At 44.0% G+C, this 12,168-nt stretch overlaps 1 long non-coding RNA gene across 1 annotated transcript; it reads right to left on the reverse strand.

The window, feature by feature from the left end:
- Positions 1-316: 316 nt before the first annotated feature.
- Positions 317-9,306, reverse strand: LOC132666516 (uncharacterized). The gene is made up of 3 exons (XR_009604704.2): positions 8,860-9,306; positions 1,173-1,280; positions 317-851 (listed from the first exon to the last, which is right to left on the reverse strand). It is a non-coding gene; the product is annotated as an uncharacterized LOC132666516 (long non-coding RNA).
- Positions 9,307-12,168: the final 2,862 nt, after the last annotated feature.

Genomic DNA, 12,168 nt, shown 5'->3' on the forward strand with positions numbered 1-12,168 from the left:
CATCTTGACCATAGTGAGCATTCCTATCCATGAACATGGAATAGCTCTCCATTAATTTATTTGTTTTTTGTTTTCTTATTAGACATTTGTAGTTGTTCTCATTTAGATCTTATACATAATTTGTTAGTTTCATACCTAAGTATTTCATTTTGAGGGGGTGCTAATGTAAATGATATTTTTTTAAATTTCAAATTCCATTTGTTCATTGTTGGCAAATGATTTTTATATATTACTCTTGTGTCTTACAAACTTGTTATAGCTGCATATTAGTTTCAAGAGGTTTTTTTGGGGGGGAGGGGTCAGTTCCTTCAGATTTTCTACATACCAGTACTGTCATCTATAAATACAGTTTTTTTTTTCTTTCCCATCCTTGTCTCATACCTGATCTTAGTGGGGAAGCTTTATGTTTCTCGTTGTTAAGTAGGATGTTGGCTGTAGGTTTTTGTAGATAATTCTTTATCAGGTTGAGGATATCCCTCTCTATTTCAAGTTTACAGAAAGCTTTTTATTATAAATGGATGTCGGATTTTGTCAAATGCTTTTTCTGCCTCTGTTGATTTGATCATATGATTTTTCTTCTTTAGTCTGTTGATGTGATGGATTACATTAATTGGTTTCAAATGTTGACCCAGCCTTGTGTATCTTGGATAAATCCCACTTGATCATGATGTATGTTTTTTTATACATTGTTGGATTCGATTGACTAACATTTTGCTGAGAGATTTTAAACCTGTATTCATGAGAAATATTGGTCTGTAGTTGTCTCTCCTTATAACGTCTTTGTGTGGCTTTGGTAGTAGGGTAAAACTGGCCTACAACAGTGAGTTAGAAAGTATTCCCTCTGCTTCTACCTGTGAAAGAGATTGTAGAGAAACATTATTTTTAAATGTTTCAAACTTTAAATAATTTTTTTTTTTTTTTTTTTTTTTTTTATTTTTGGGACAGAGAGAGACAGAGCATGAACGGGGGAGGGACAGAGAGAGAGGGAGACACAGAATCGGAAACAGGCTCCAGGCTCCGAGCCATCAGCCCAGAGCCCGACGCGGGGCTCGAACTCACGGACCGTGAGATCGTGACCTGGCTGAAGTCGGACGCTTAACCGACTGCGCCACCCAGGCGCCCCTAAATAATTTTTAAACAAATATCAAAATAACCTGGAATTGTTTTCTTACCCATTTGAAGACTGTTCGGTTTTGAAACATGGAAAGTCAGTGAGAAGTCACTGAATAGGGTCTCAGGCTCAGAGCCTTCCTCAGAAGCTTGAAATGGAGTGGAGGGTGCTGATGAAAAAGAGAAAAATAAAAGTTACACATTTTAGTGTTAATTCCTCTGAACCTCATTGTTCAAATCCTGATAGAAAAGTATTTCTAGACTATTCTTGAACAAAGAGGTTCCAGCACATTTTGAAAATAATACTTTCTCTTGCAGCATCTTGATTACCCATCCTAACTTTTCAGCTCTAAGAATTCCTTTATTGTTTAAGGTGAATAATAATATATAAAGACTCACATTATTTGATGGTAGTAATGATTTTCAATGTTGGCTTCAAAGAATATTTGATCTTTTTTTGGAAAAGAAAACTCATATACTTGGGGCTAGAATTTTCATTTCTTTTTTTACATCTTTATTCTTGGCTGAACTCACAGCCTTAAAGAGTAATGCTTATGTGCTTGTGGTTATGCTCTAGGCAATATTTTTTCATATAAATCTACTTTAACCCGCTCATTACCCCCCTCTAAAATTCCTTCCACTTGACTTTTCCAAACCTTCCTCTCATGGCCAGCCACTCTCCCCATTTCACACTTTTCTAAATTGTGGCTCCATTATTTAAACTGGGTAATGGTCACTTAGCTGAAGACTCATTTGTGTAAAACACATTTAGCAAATATAAACATTTCAGGGAACAGAAAGACTTCAACTCGTACTCTTTCCAGGATGTCTATAAAAATTGTAGGCTCTATCATTTTTTACGACTAACATGTTTTACTGCATAATATCTTCCAGATATTTTTTTTCATTATACTTTTACTCAATTATTCCATGTCAGTTTTTGTTTCCAAAATGTACATAACTCTTTCTTATACAACCTCAGCACAGGGTAGCTAAATTGCAAAAACAAATCTTCTGTTTACTTTTTACTTGTTTCAGTCAGCAATAAATTTCTCAGAATTTCTCAGACACTAAAACTCACATAAACTCTCTGCATTTAGGTGTTTTCAACAGCAGGAGCTATTTATTACTCAGGAAGTCCCCAATATATTTATATGTTTATGCTGTTTAGAAAAGAAAAAAGAAAAATGTATAGTTGCATTATCTCTAGGGCATGTAATGGAAGAAATAACTAATATTTAAAATATCTATCACTTTATCACCATTTCAATTATCTGAAAGCTTTAGTTTGGTACCCAAGAATCTGGAAATAATTTAGGATTGCCTCTTAAATGTCTGTATTTTACCTGATTATGTGCATGGGGAGACTGCCAGTAAAGGAGAACAGACGGGGGGTGTCAGGCCAGTGTTAAGCATCAGCAGGTGTAATGCTGTTACAAAGTTGCCAGGGTTTTTTTAAGCAAAGATAATTGATATTTATCCAATAATATTTACTTGGGTGCATACTACTACGTACATGAATGACTCTGTTCTATATCTTCAATTTCACAATATGTTGTTTAACGCCTTAATATTTTATTTTAAATTTGAATAAATTTATAGAAAATAACATAATTTAATATCATCGAATAAATGCCCACATATTCATATGTGATTAGGACTGATAATGTCTGTATTTTTCAGAATGTCAGCGTAAAAGTCTGTAGTGCTTAACTACTGTTTGCTATGTGAATATATGAATGAATGAGCAAAGAAATGAATGAATATGTTCACAAAAGTATGTCTCCAAATGACGTTAATGGAGAATCTGTTGCCAAAAGAATATATGACATATTATAATTCTCTGGAGGCATTGCAAGGTAGAGCCAGAATGTCAGATACAGGATCTGATAAGCTGGATTTGAGAATCACTCTGTGTGACCCACAGCAAGGCATTTATTTATTTTTTTTTTATTTTATTTATTTAAATTTTAATTAGGTAACATACAGTACAATATTGGATTCAGGAGTAGAATTCAGTGATTCATCACTTACACATAACACCCAGTGCTCATCCCAACAAGTGCCCTCCTTAATCCCCGTCACCCATTTAGCCCGTCCCCCATGCTCCTCCCTCCATTAACCCTCCATTCGTTCTCTGTCATTAAGAGTTTCTTGTTGTTTATTTCCCTCTCTTCCCTTCCTCCCTTCCCATGTGTTCATCTGTTTTGTTTCTTAAATTCCACATAAGAGTGAAATCATATATTTGCCTTTCTCTAATTGACTGATTTCATTTAGCATAATACATTCTAGCTCTATCCATGTGCTTGCAAATGGCAAGATTTCGTTCTTTTGAATGGCTAAGTAATATTCCAATCCTAAAATTTGTATTGAGCCACAAAAGAACCCAAATAGCTAAAGCAATCCTAAAAAAGAAAAATGAAACTGGAGGCATCATGATTCTGGACCTCAATCTATATTACAAAGCTATAGTCATCAAGACAGTATGGTACTTTCATAGAAACAGACACATAGATCGAAGGAACAGAATAGCAAACCCAGAAATGGACCATTGAATACATGGCCAACTAATCTTTGACAAAGCAGGAAAGAATATCCAATGGAAAAATCCAATATCCAATGGAAGATGTCTCTTCAACAAATGGTGCTGGGAAAACTGGACAGCGACATGCAGACAAATGGACCTGAGGAGCACCTGGGTGGCTCAGTCAGTCTGGTGTCCGACTTAGGCTCAGGTCATGTTCTTATGGTTCGTGGTTTGAGCCCCGTGTCGGGCTCTGTGCTGACAGCTCAAAGCCTGGAGCCTGCTTCCAATTCTGTGTCTCCCTCTCTCTGACCCTCCCCTGCTCATGCTCTGTCTCACTCTCTCTCTCAAAAATAAATAAATGTTAGCAAAAATTTTAAAATGAACCTGGACCACTCTCTTACACCATACACAAAAATAAACTCAGAATGGATGAAAGGCCTAAATGTGAGACACAAAACCATCAAAATCCTAGAGGAGAACACAGGCAGCCACCTCTTTGACCTTAGCCAGAGCAACTTCTTACTAGGCTTGTCTCCGGAGGCAAGGGAAACTAAAGCAAACATGGACTATTGGGACCTCATCAAGATAAAAAGCTTCTGCACAGTGAAGGAAACAATCAGCAAAACTAAAGGCAACCAATGAAAGATATTTACAAATGGCATATCAGATAAAGTGTTAGTATCCAAAATCTATAGAGAACTTATCAAACCCACACCCAAAAAATAAACAACATAGTTAAGAAATGAGCAGAAGACATGAATAGACACTATTCCAAAGAAAACATCCAGATGGCCAACAGACACATGGAAAGATGCTCAGCCTCACTCATCATCAGGGAAATACAAACACAAATACACAAAAAGAGAGAATGCTTTGTAAACTCTAAAGCACGAATCTATGTTGTGTTTTGTTAAATTAAAAATAATGTCAAAATATCTCCCCTACTTTAGACACATGAAAAGATGCTCAACATTACTCATCATCAGGGAAATACAAATGAAAACCACAATGAGATACCACCTCACGCCTGTCAGAATGGCTAAAATTAACAACGCAAGAAAACAACAGGTGTTGGCAAGGATTCGGAGAAAGAGGAACCCTCCGGCACTGTTGGTGGGAATGCAAACTGGTGCAGCCGGTCTGGAGAACGGTGTGGAGGTTCCTCAGAAAGTCACAAATGGAACTACCTGATGACCCACAACTGTACTACTAAGTATTTATCTAAAGAATACAAAAATGCTGATTTGAAGACGAACATGCACCCCAATGATTATAGCAGCATTTTTTACAATAGCCAAACTACGGAGAGATCCCGAGTGTTCATTGACTGACGAATGGATAAAGATGTGGTCTATATATATAATGGAATATGACAGAGAGATAACAAAGAATGAAAGCTTGCCATTTGTGACAACATGGATGAGCCCAAAAGGCATTAGGCTAACCGACATAAGTCAGACAGAGAAAGACAAACTGTGTGACTTACTCATACATGGAATTTAAAAACAAAACAAATAAATGAACAAACAAACAAAAAATAGACTCTTGAAAACAGAACAAACTGGCATTTTGCAGAGGGGAGGTGGGTGGAGAAAGGGGTAATGTAGATAAAGGGAATAGATTAAGAGGGTATGAACTTCCAGTGATAAAATAAGTAAGTCACAGGGATGACAAACCAGGGGGCACCGTCAGTAGTATCGTAACAATGTGGGGTGACTGCCCTGGTCGTGACGGGCGCTGAGTGATGGGCCGAACGCTGAATCACTATATTGTACACTATGTGTCTACTAACATAACACTGCGTGTTGATTACGCTTCAATTTTTAAAAAAGAAAAAATACTTCAGTAATTCAAAAAAGGTAACTAGTCTTTATAGTTGTTGGATTAGTTGCAAGAGACTGGCGTTCAGAGACGCAAACGGCTTGACGCTCTAATAATCTGAATCTCACTTGTCCGTTGACTCAGAAAGTTCCTGCTCCATTTTGTAAGATGCTTTTACCACAGAACGAAAAGATCAGACCACAGAAAGCAGCACCAGGAATCACTTGCTTGGCGTAAACACAGCCAAAATGGTATTGTTCCCACAATGACTTCACTTAGATCTGTTCTTTCCCCCCCCAACCCACAGAAATCGAGAAAAGTCACCAAGTTTCTTATGTAAAGACTGAGAGAAAGAAAAAAAAAAAAAAGATTCAGAGCAGAGAAGGAAAGAGTCCTTCCCAGAGAGTCACAAAGACCAGCACTTGACAAGGGCCCGTGTCGCCGGCGGAAGGCAGAGGGTTAACGTTAGACGCTGGGCCACAGAGTCTACAGCCTGATGTGGCCCCTCCCGCAAGCCATGCCTGCCCCACATCCCATTTGCCAAAATTCAATACTTTCCCATCTGAATCACTCCACTGCACATAAAACAGGCAAAGGGGCTTAAAATAGTTACACTACAGCCCATCAAATTCTCAGTTCTCACCACCCGCCTAACGTAATTTTCGAAAATCAGCAGCATCTTTTTGTTGTGCGTGGAGGCGGTGTGGTGGGGGTTAGAGGTGGTTCCCATTTCCTTGTAGTCTCCAGGCAGCAAGGTCTGGGTTAGCGTCTGGGATCATTTTGAACGTTCTCAGTGGAGTAAGTGCCCACCGGCCCACCCGCGAATTTCAGGTAGTTTTAGATGAATGAGAAAAATGCAGGGGTTCCAGTCTCCGTGAGTCCCCCACGGATCTCAAAGGGGTGGGAACTGGAAACGAAGGGACAAATTCAGAAGGCGTGTTTGAGCCTGAGCAGTACGGGCGAGCGGTCCCACACTGGGGAACGTGTTCAGTACCGTCACGACTTGGACCTCGTTTTCAGGTCCTGCGTGGCATTAAGCCCCCGTAGGAAAGACTGCTCTGGCTGAGTGACCTAGAAGGGGTCGCGGTGATGACGATGATTTTCAGACAGGGCTCGTCCTTGCTTCTGCCGGTCAATTTTTCTCTGTGGGCTGTGTTTCCAGAACGCAGGGGCAAAGCGTGCCCTTTGGCATCAGTGTCACCGGCTTTCACACGCACAGCCAAGGCCGCATGGATTCCAGGAGGCAACAAGTGTCTCCAAGCATTGATTCGCCAGGCTGAGGCCAGGTGTCATCCTGAAATCCTGTCCTTGCCTGGCATTTTCCATCTTATCCCATCGGTTACCAGCTTCTCTCGGGACACTTGCCATTTATTTTTAATTAGTTTCTAATCTTTTTTTTTAAAGTAGGCTTCATGCCCAGTGTGGAGCCCAACACAGGGCTTGAACTCATATCCCTGAGATTAAGACCTGAGCCGAGATCAAGAGTCGGAAACCTCACCAACTGAGCCATGCAGGCGCCCCAATTTTTTAAATTTTGAGTTATTTTTATCGACATATACTTACCATACCATGTGATGATAGTGTCCATGCACAATATCTTGGAAACACCATTTAAGTAAATGAGTTTAAATTGAATTCTTGGACAAGGAGGGGCTTCTGGGGGTCCCTGTCCTAAGACAGGTGTTCCCCTGAAAGTGACCTCGCTGGTCTTGGGGTGCAGCATGGACATTTAGTAGGAAACACCAGACTGTCTTCCAGAAGAGAGGTGCCTGCTCCCCACAAGCCTTGCAATGGGGTCCTGGGCCCCAGCCCCGCCGTGATGGCACCACCCATCACCACCTCATTATGGGTTCGGCGTGCCTGTCCCTGGTGACCATCGAGGACACAGACACGTTTTCACCTGTTTATTGGGGTGACCGGAGAACTCGCCCACTTTCACCCTGCATTTTCTATCTCGTATGATTGGTAGTTTTCCTACAACCCCCACACCAGTTCCCGATCGGTTGGTGGGAGACAAACATCTTCTGAGACTTACCTTTTTAACCCTCTTAGGGTGGGTTTTCTCTGATGAACGAAGCCAGTAATTCTTATATAAACCAGGGTATCATTTTCCCATTTATCGTTAATATTTTGTAGGTCTGCTTGAAAAAACCCTGCCTACCTCAAGTTCACAGAGATGTTCTTCTAAGCCGTAGATGGACGATCAACCAGAAATTGCAGTTGGGAGAGGATTCGGATAAGGGTCAAATTATGTATTTTCCCTGTGTGTCAGCAGATGACCTACGCTTTGCCTTTTTTAATAAACCAGCACACGAGCATGCACGGGCATGACTCTATGCTTGCTCTGGTCTCTTCTCGTGCAACACCATGCTGCTTTAATGGTCGTACATTTGCAATAAGTCTCGGTAGCAAGCAGCAGGAGTCCTTTCTGGTTTCCCTTGGTCAAGGTTGCCTCCCTTTGCATTTCCACGTGCGTTTTAATATCATCTGTTTTCACAGAAATAGAGTCTGTATGTTGACTGGGATTGTGTTCAATCTTCAGATCACGACCCTGACACATCCCACCGTGTTGTATTTTTTAATTTCTGTCAGTGATGGTGTGTGTGTGTGTGTGTGTGTGTGTGTGTGTGTTGTACATCTTCCCTAGACTTTTTCCTGCTGAAGTTTTTTATTGTTTCGTAAATATTATCAACATCTAAATTTAATTTCTCTTTTTGTATCTATCTGTGTTTTCACTGTTGTTGGTGTATACAAATGCGATTTATTCCATATGTTGACTTTGTGGTGTTTAATCTTACTAAATTTACTTGTAAATGCCAATCATTTATTTTACACTATTTCTGTTTTCTCTGTATTCAGTCATGTCCCCAGGGATAGTACCCTAGAATAGTTTTAGCATTTTATATATTCGCCAGTATAAGGGTTGACTGATTGAAACAACCCATTTTCCACCACTTACGGGGAATTTCCAGGCATCACACATATGTGTAGAATATCACTTTCCTCCAGCATTGTGGGCACTTCAGAAATGAGACAGAATGGAGCGGGTACCTTGAAAAACACATCCAAGTGGCTGATAAGAGTCTGGAACCATGTTCAAGGTCGTCAGGGACACTCTAACTCATCCACTACAGGAGCAAATTAAAAACAACAAGGGGCACCCGGGTGACTCTAGATTTCAGTTCAGGTCATGGCCTCACAGTGCACGGATTTGAGCCCTGCACTGGGCTCTGTGCCGACAGCGTGGATGGAGACTGCTTGGGATTCTCTCTCTCTCATTCTCTCTGCCTCTCCCGTGCTCCCTCTTAAAAAATAAATTAATTTTTAAAAAAATTTTAATAAAAACAACACCACCCAAGCTATCGACCCCTGCGCTGGGGAAGCCCTCCACTCTGACACACCTGGAAAGAAAGTCAGTGCACGCACTTGGCTGCCGTCAGGGTCACTGAAGCAAGACGTAGGCAGACATGCTGACTCTACCATTTCAACTGCAGGAGCGCATACACATGTGAGGCGGGCGGACACCGAGGTGACCCAATGTCACCTCCTACCTCCTGGCGCTGACTCTCTCCTCAAGTGCCCTGAGCTTGTGACTTGCCTCCTACTGTGTCTTTTGGCAGAGGTGACAGATGTCACCGCCTCGGACTGATCATCTACAGCACAGGTAGACGTCACGCACAGTCAGGATACTTCCGCGACTTCGTCCAGCTGAGGTGAGGGCCACATGGCAGGGGTTCCAGGTAGCGTCTGAGGGCCTGTCCCACAACTTCTAGGACCTGCGTGACAACCACCGTGCAACCTGGGACACTCTCAGCTCCAGAAAGGTCATGGCCTGCTGGCACCTTGCCCACGGCTCTGGGACCCGCTGAGCAGAGGACCCAGCTGGGCAGAGCCTGACTTGTGACTACAGCAACTATGAGATCATAAATACCTACCATGTCTGTAGGAATTTGTCACACAATGATAGAAAATCAACACAATCCAAAAAAAAAAAACAACAAAAAAAAAAACAAAACAAAAACAAGAAAGCCCAGAGCATCTCTCCATCAAAATCGTGCTTATATTTATCTCGGCTTTATTCATAGGATTCCCAAACTAAAAGTAGGCCCGATGCCATTAAACAGGACAATGGAAAATGTGGCACATCCACATGACAGGATAGCAAGACCGATAAGAAGCTAATTAAAGTGACAACAGGGCGACACACACACACCGTGTTCAGCGGACGCATCTGGACCACTGATCGCAAACGTGCTGACTTAGTCCACTTATAAGAAGCAGCAGAAAAGACAAGGCTAGTGGGTGGCTGTAACCGTGGTCACGTCTGGGTGTGAGGAGAGGGTGCTGACCAGGAATGTGATGAGGGACTTTCTGGAGCTGGAACACTCTACACGGTGGCCTGGGTGTCAGTCACGTGGGTAAGTAAATATTCAGCGAGCCACACACCCCACCTAGGTGAATTTTATGTCTAGGCTACACGGCAGCTTAAAAACCTTAAAAAACAAAGGAAAATGGGGAAGTGAGCGTGTGGGGAAGGTCGTGTGCTGTCAGGCATTTGCAGACGGCCCGTCAAACAGCCACGGCCTTCTGGTCACACATGAGTGACGTCCTTCTCACAGGATAAGAGACGAGGGGACGTGTCTACAGTTTGAAGAGAACTGCAGGTGTTTGAAGGGGTCCCTGCGGAGAGCTGGGGGATGTCTTGACCAGGGAACCCTGACTGGAGTGGAGGGAAGAGCTGGGGCCCATCTGGAGGGGGGACTGTGAGCCCCCAGAACCCCCGGCCTTCCTGCCGAGAAGAACACTATTTGGGGTTCCCCGGGTTGATTGCAAGCACAGGACACCTGGCTTCCCTCAGCACCTCCTCTGAACAGACCCACTGCATGTAACGGAGACCAACAGAGGCACCTGACGCTAAATGGCTTTTTATTTAAAAGCGCGCACTTGAGAAATGATGAAAACCAGATTTTCAGGGGCGACCTTAAAGCGGTGGTGAAATCACACCCCGCCGTGAGCTTTGTGCATGAGCGCCTGTCCCCGCAGCTGCATTAACGCACGGACTGGCCGGCGGGCGGCTGGGGTTCCCAGCCGGCCCCACCCCCAGAGCTCTAGGTGGCCCACAGAAAGTAACACGACACGTGGGCCTCTCCATCCCCTCTCTGGCGATGACGCACAGCCCTAGAGCGGCTCCCGCTGAACTAAGGCGGTAGCGAGGGACCGGGGTCACGCCGAGTTCTCCACACCCCTAGCTGGAATTTTGACCATCGCCGTGGGCCTTAATAAATATACCGTAGCTATAGAAATATTTGGGAATTGACCAAGAGATCCCAGCTGCCTCTCTTCCAGAACCCTTCATCTCGACCCTAGGTAATCGCTGCATTGCAGACTCGGAAAACTATGTGACCTGCCCTTCAGCAAAGACTCTCCTGGGGCTACAAAAGAGCTGGGCCGTGTGGGCAGAGCCTCCTAGGAGAAAGAGCCGTGCCTGTGGTCAGACTGCCAAGACTGAGATCCCAGCACCATGGCTGCGGTTCTGTCTTGGGGAGTTTTCCGACCCGAGGCCTCGGTCCTCAGACACGTAACACGGGGACAAAGTAACTCGGCCTTTCGGGAGCAGACAGCAGGTGGGTCCAAAGGCCCTGGCGACTGCTGGTATGACTGGGCTCTATTTCCAGGAAGAAGCCTTGTTGTAAGAGATAGAAATCGATGTATCTTTAAGAACAAGGGAAGGGGATTTAAAAACAAATCTATAGAACAACACCGACAGGCCGCAGACCCCACTGTTGGGCACGGTGACTCAAGAAAACGTGTGCCGGTGTTGACACCCGTCCCACCGATGTCCACACGTGTACTTATTATACTTTTATTGCTTTCCTATCGAGTGTTTGCTCAGAATAGGTGGTATGTAAAATTAACTTTGTCTCCTACAAGGAGGATCGTGACACCCACCGAGGGGACTCACCGCCATGAGGCGAGATCCTGGCCCCTGACGTGTCTGTGTGCTTCTTCCTCTCCGGTCCCTGCAGGTCCCAGGAGCCACCGGGGACCGGGGTGCAGATTTCTCATTCTTGGTGGATTCAGAACAAATGAAACATATTGGGCAACTTGGAACTCAGCCAAGGGCTGCCCAACACTATGAAATTCCAACGCTGTGCCCAAAGCCAAGCCGGGTGCAGGACTGTGTGCGTAAGCTCCCCGCGGAGCGTCCGGGGAAAGCAGGTGCTGCTGGCGATTCGGGGAGGCAGGGGCTCCTTGTGTTTGGCTACTTGGTAGCCAGCAGTTGTTAAATAAACAGTCGCTAATACTTATCACCTGCTTTCCGTGGAGAAGTCCGGCAAAGTCACAGGTAAGACAATATCGGTGCCTAAAAGAACACTCTGCTTCAACTACGTGCTGAAGGCTTCATGCGCTCAGAGACTCAGGAAAAGCCCAGAATCCCAGGAGGAGCCGCAAAGCACTGGGTGGGCAGCCCTGACCCCGGTTTGGGAGGAGCTTGAGAAGCACGTGTTGGTTTTGTGGCCAGCACGTGGCCAGCACCTCAGACAAAGGGCAGGCAGGTTCCAGACACGCCAACAGACGAGGACTTGTGGGCCCCCAGCACACGTGGGTCCTCTGCCGTCCCCGGGGCCAAGCAGAGAAGCGCTGTGAAGCTCAGAGTCCGCGGATGCTGCACGTATCTCCTAACTTTTAACACAAAGAGTTGGATCAAA

This window comes from Panthera onca, chromosome B2 (genome assembly GCF_046562875.1).
Source record: "Panthera onca isolate mPanOnc1 chromosome B2, mPanOnc1 haplotype 2, whole genome shotgun sequence".
NCBI lineage: Eukaryota > Metazoa > Chordata > Mammalia > Carnivora > Felidae > Panthera > Panthera onca.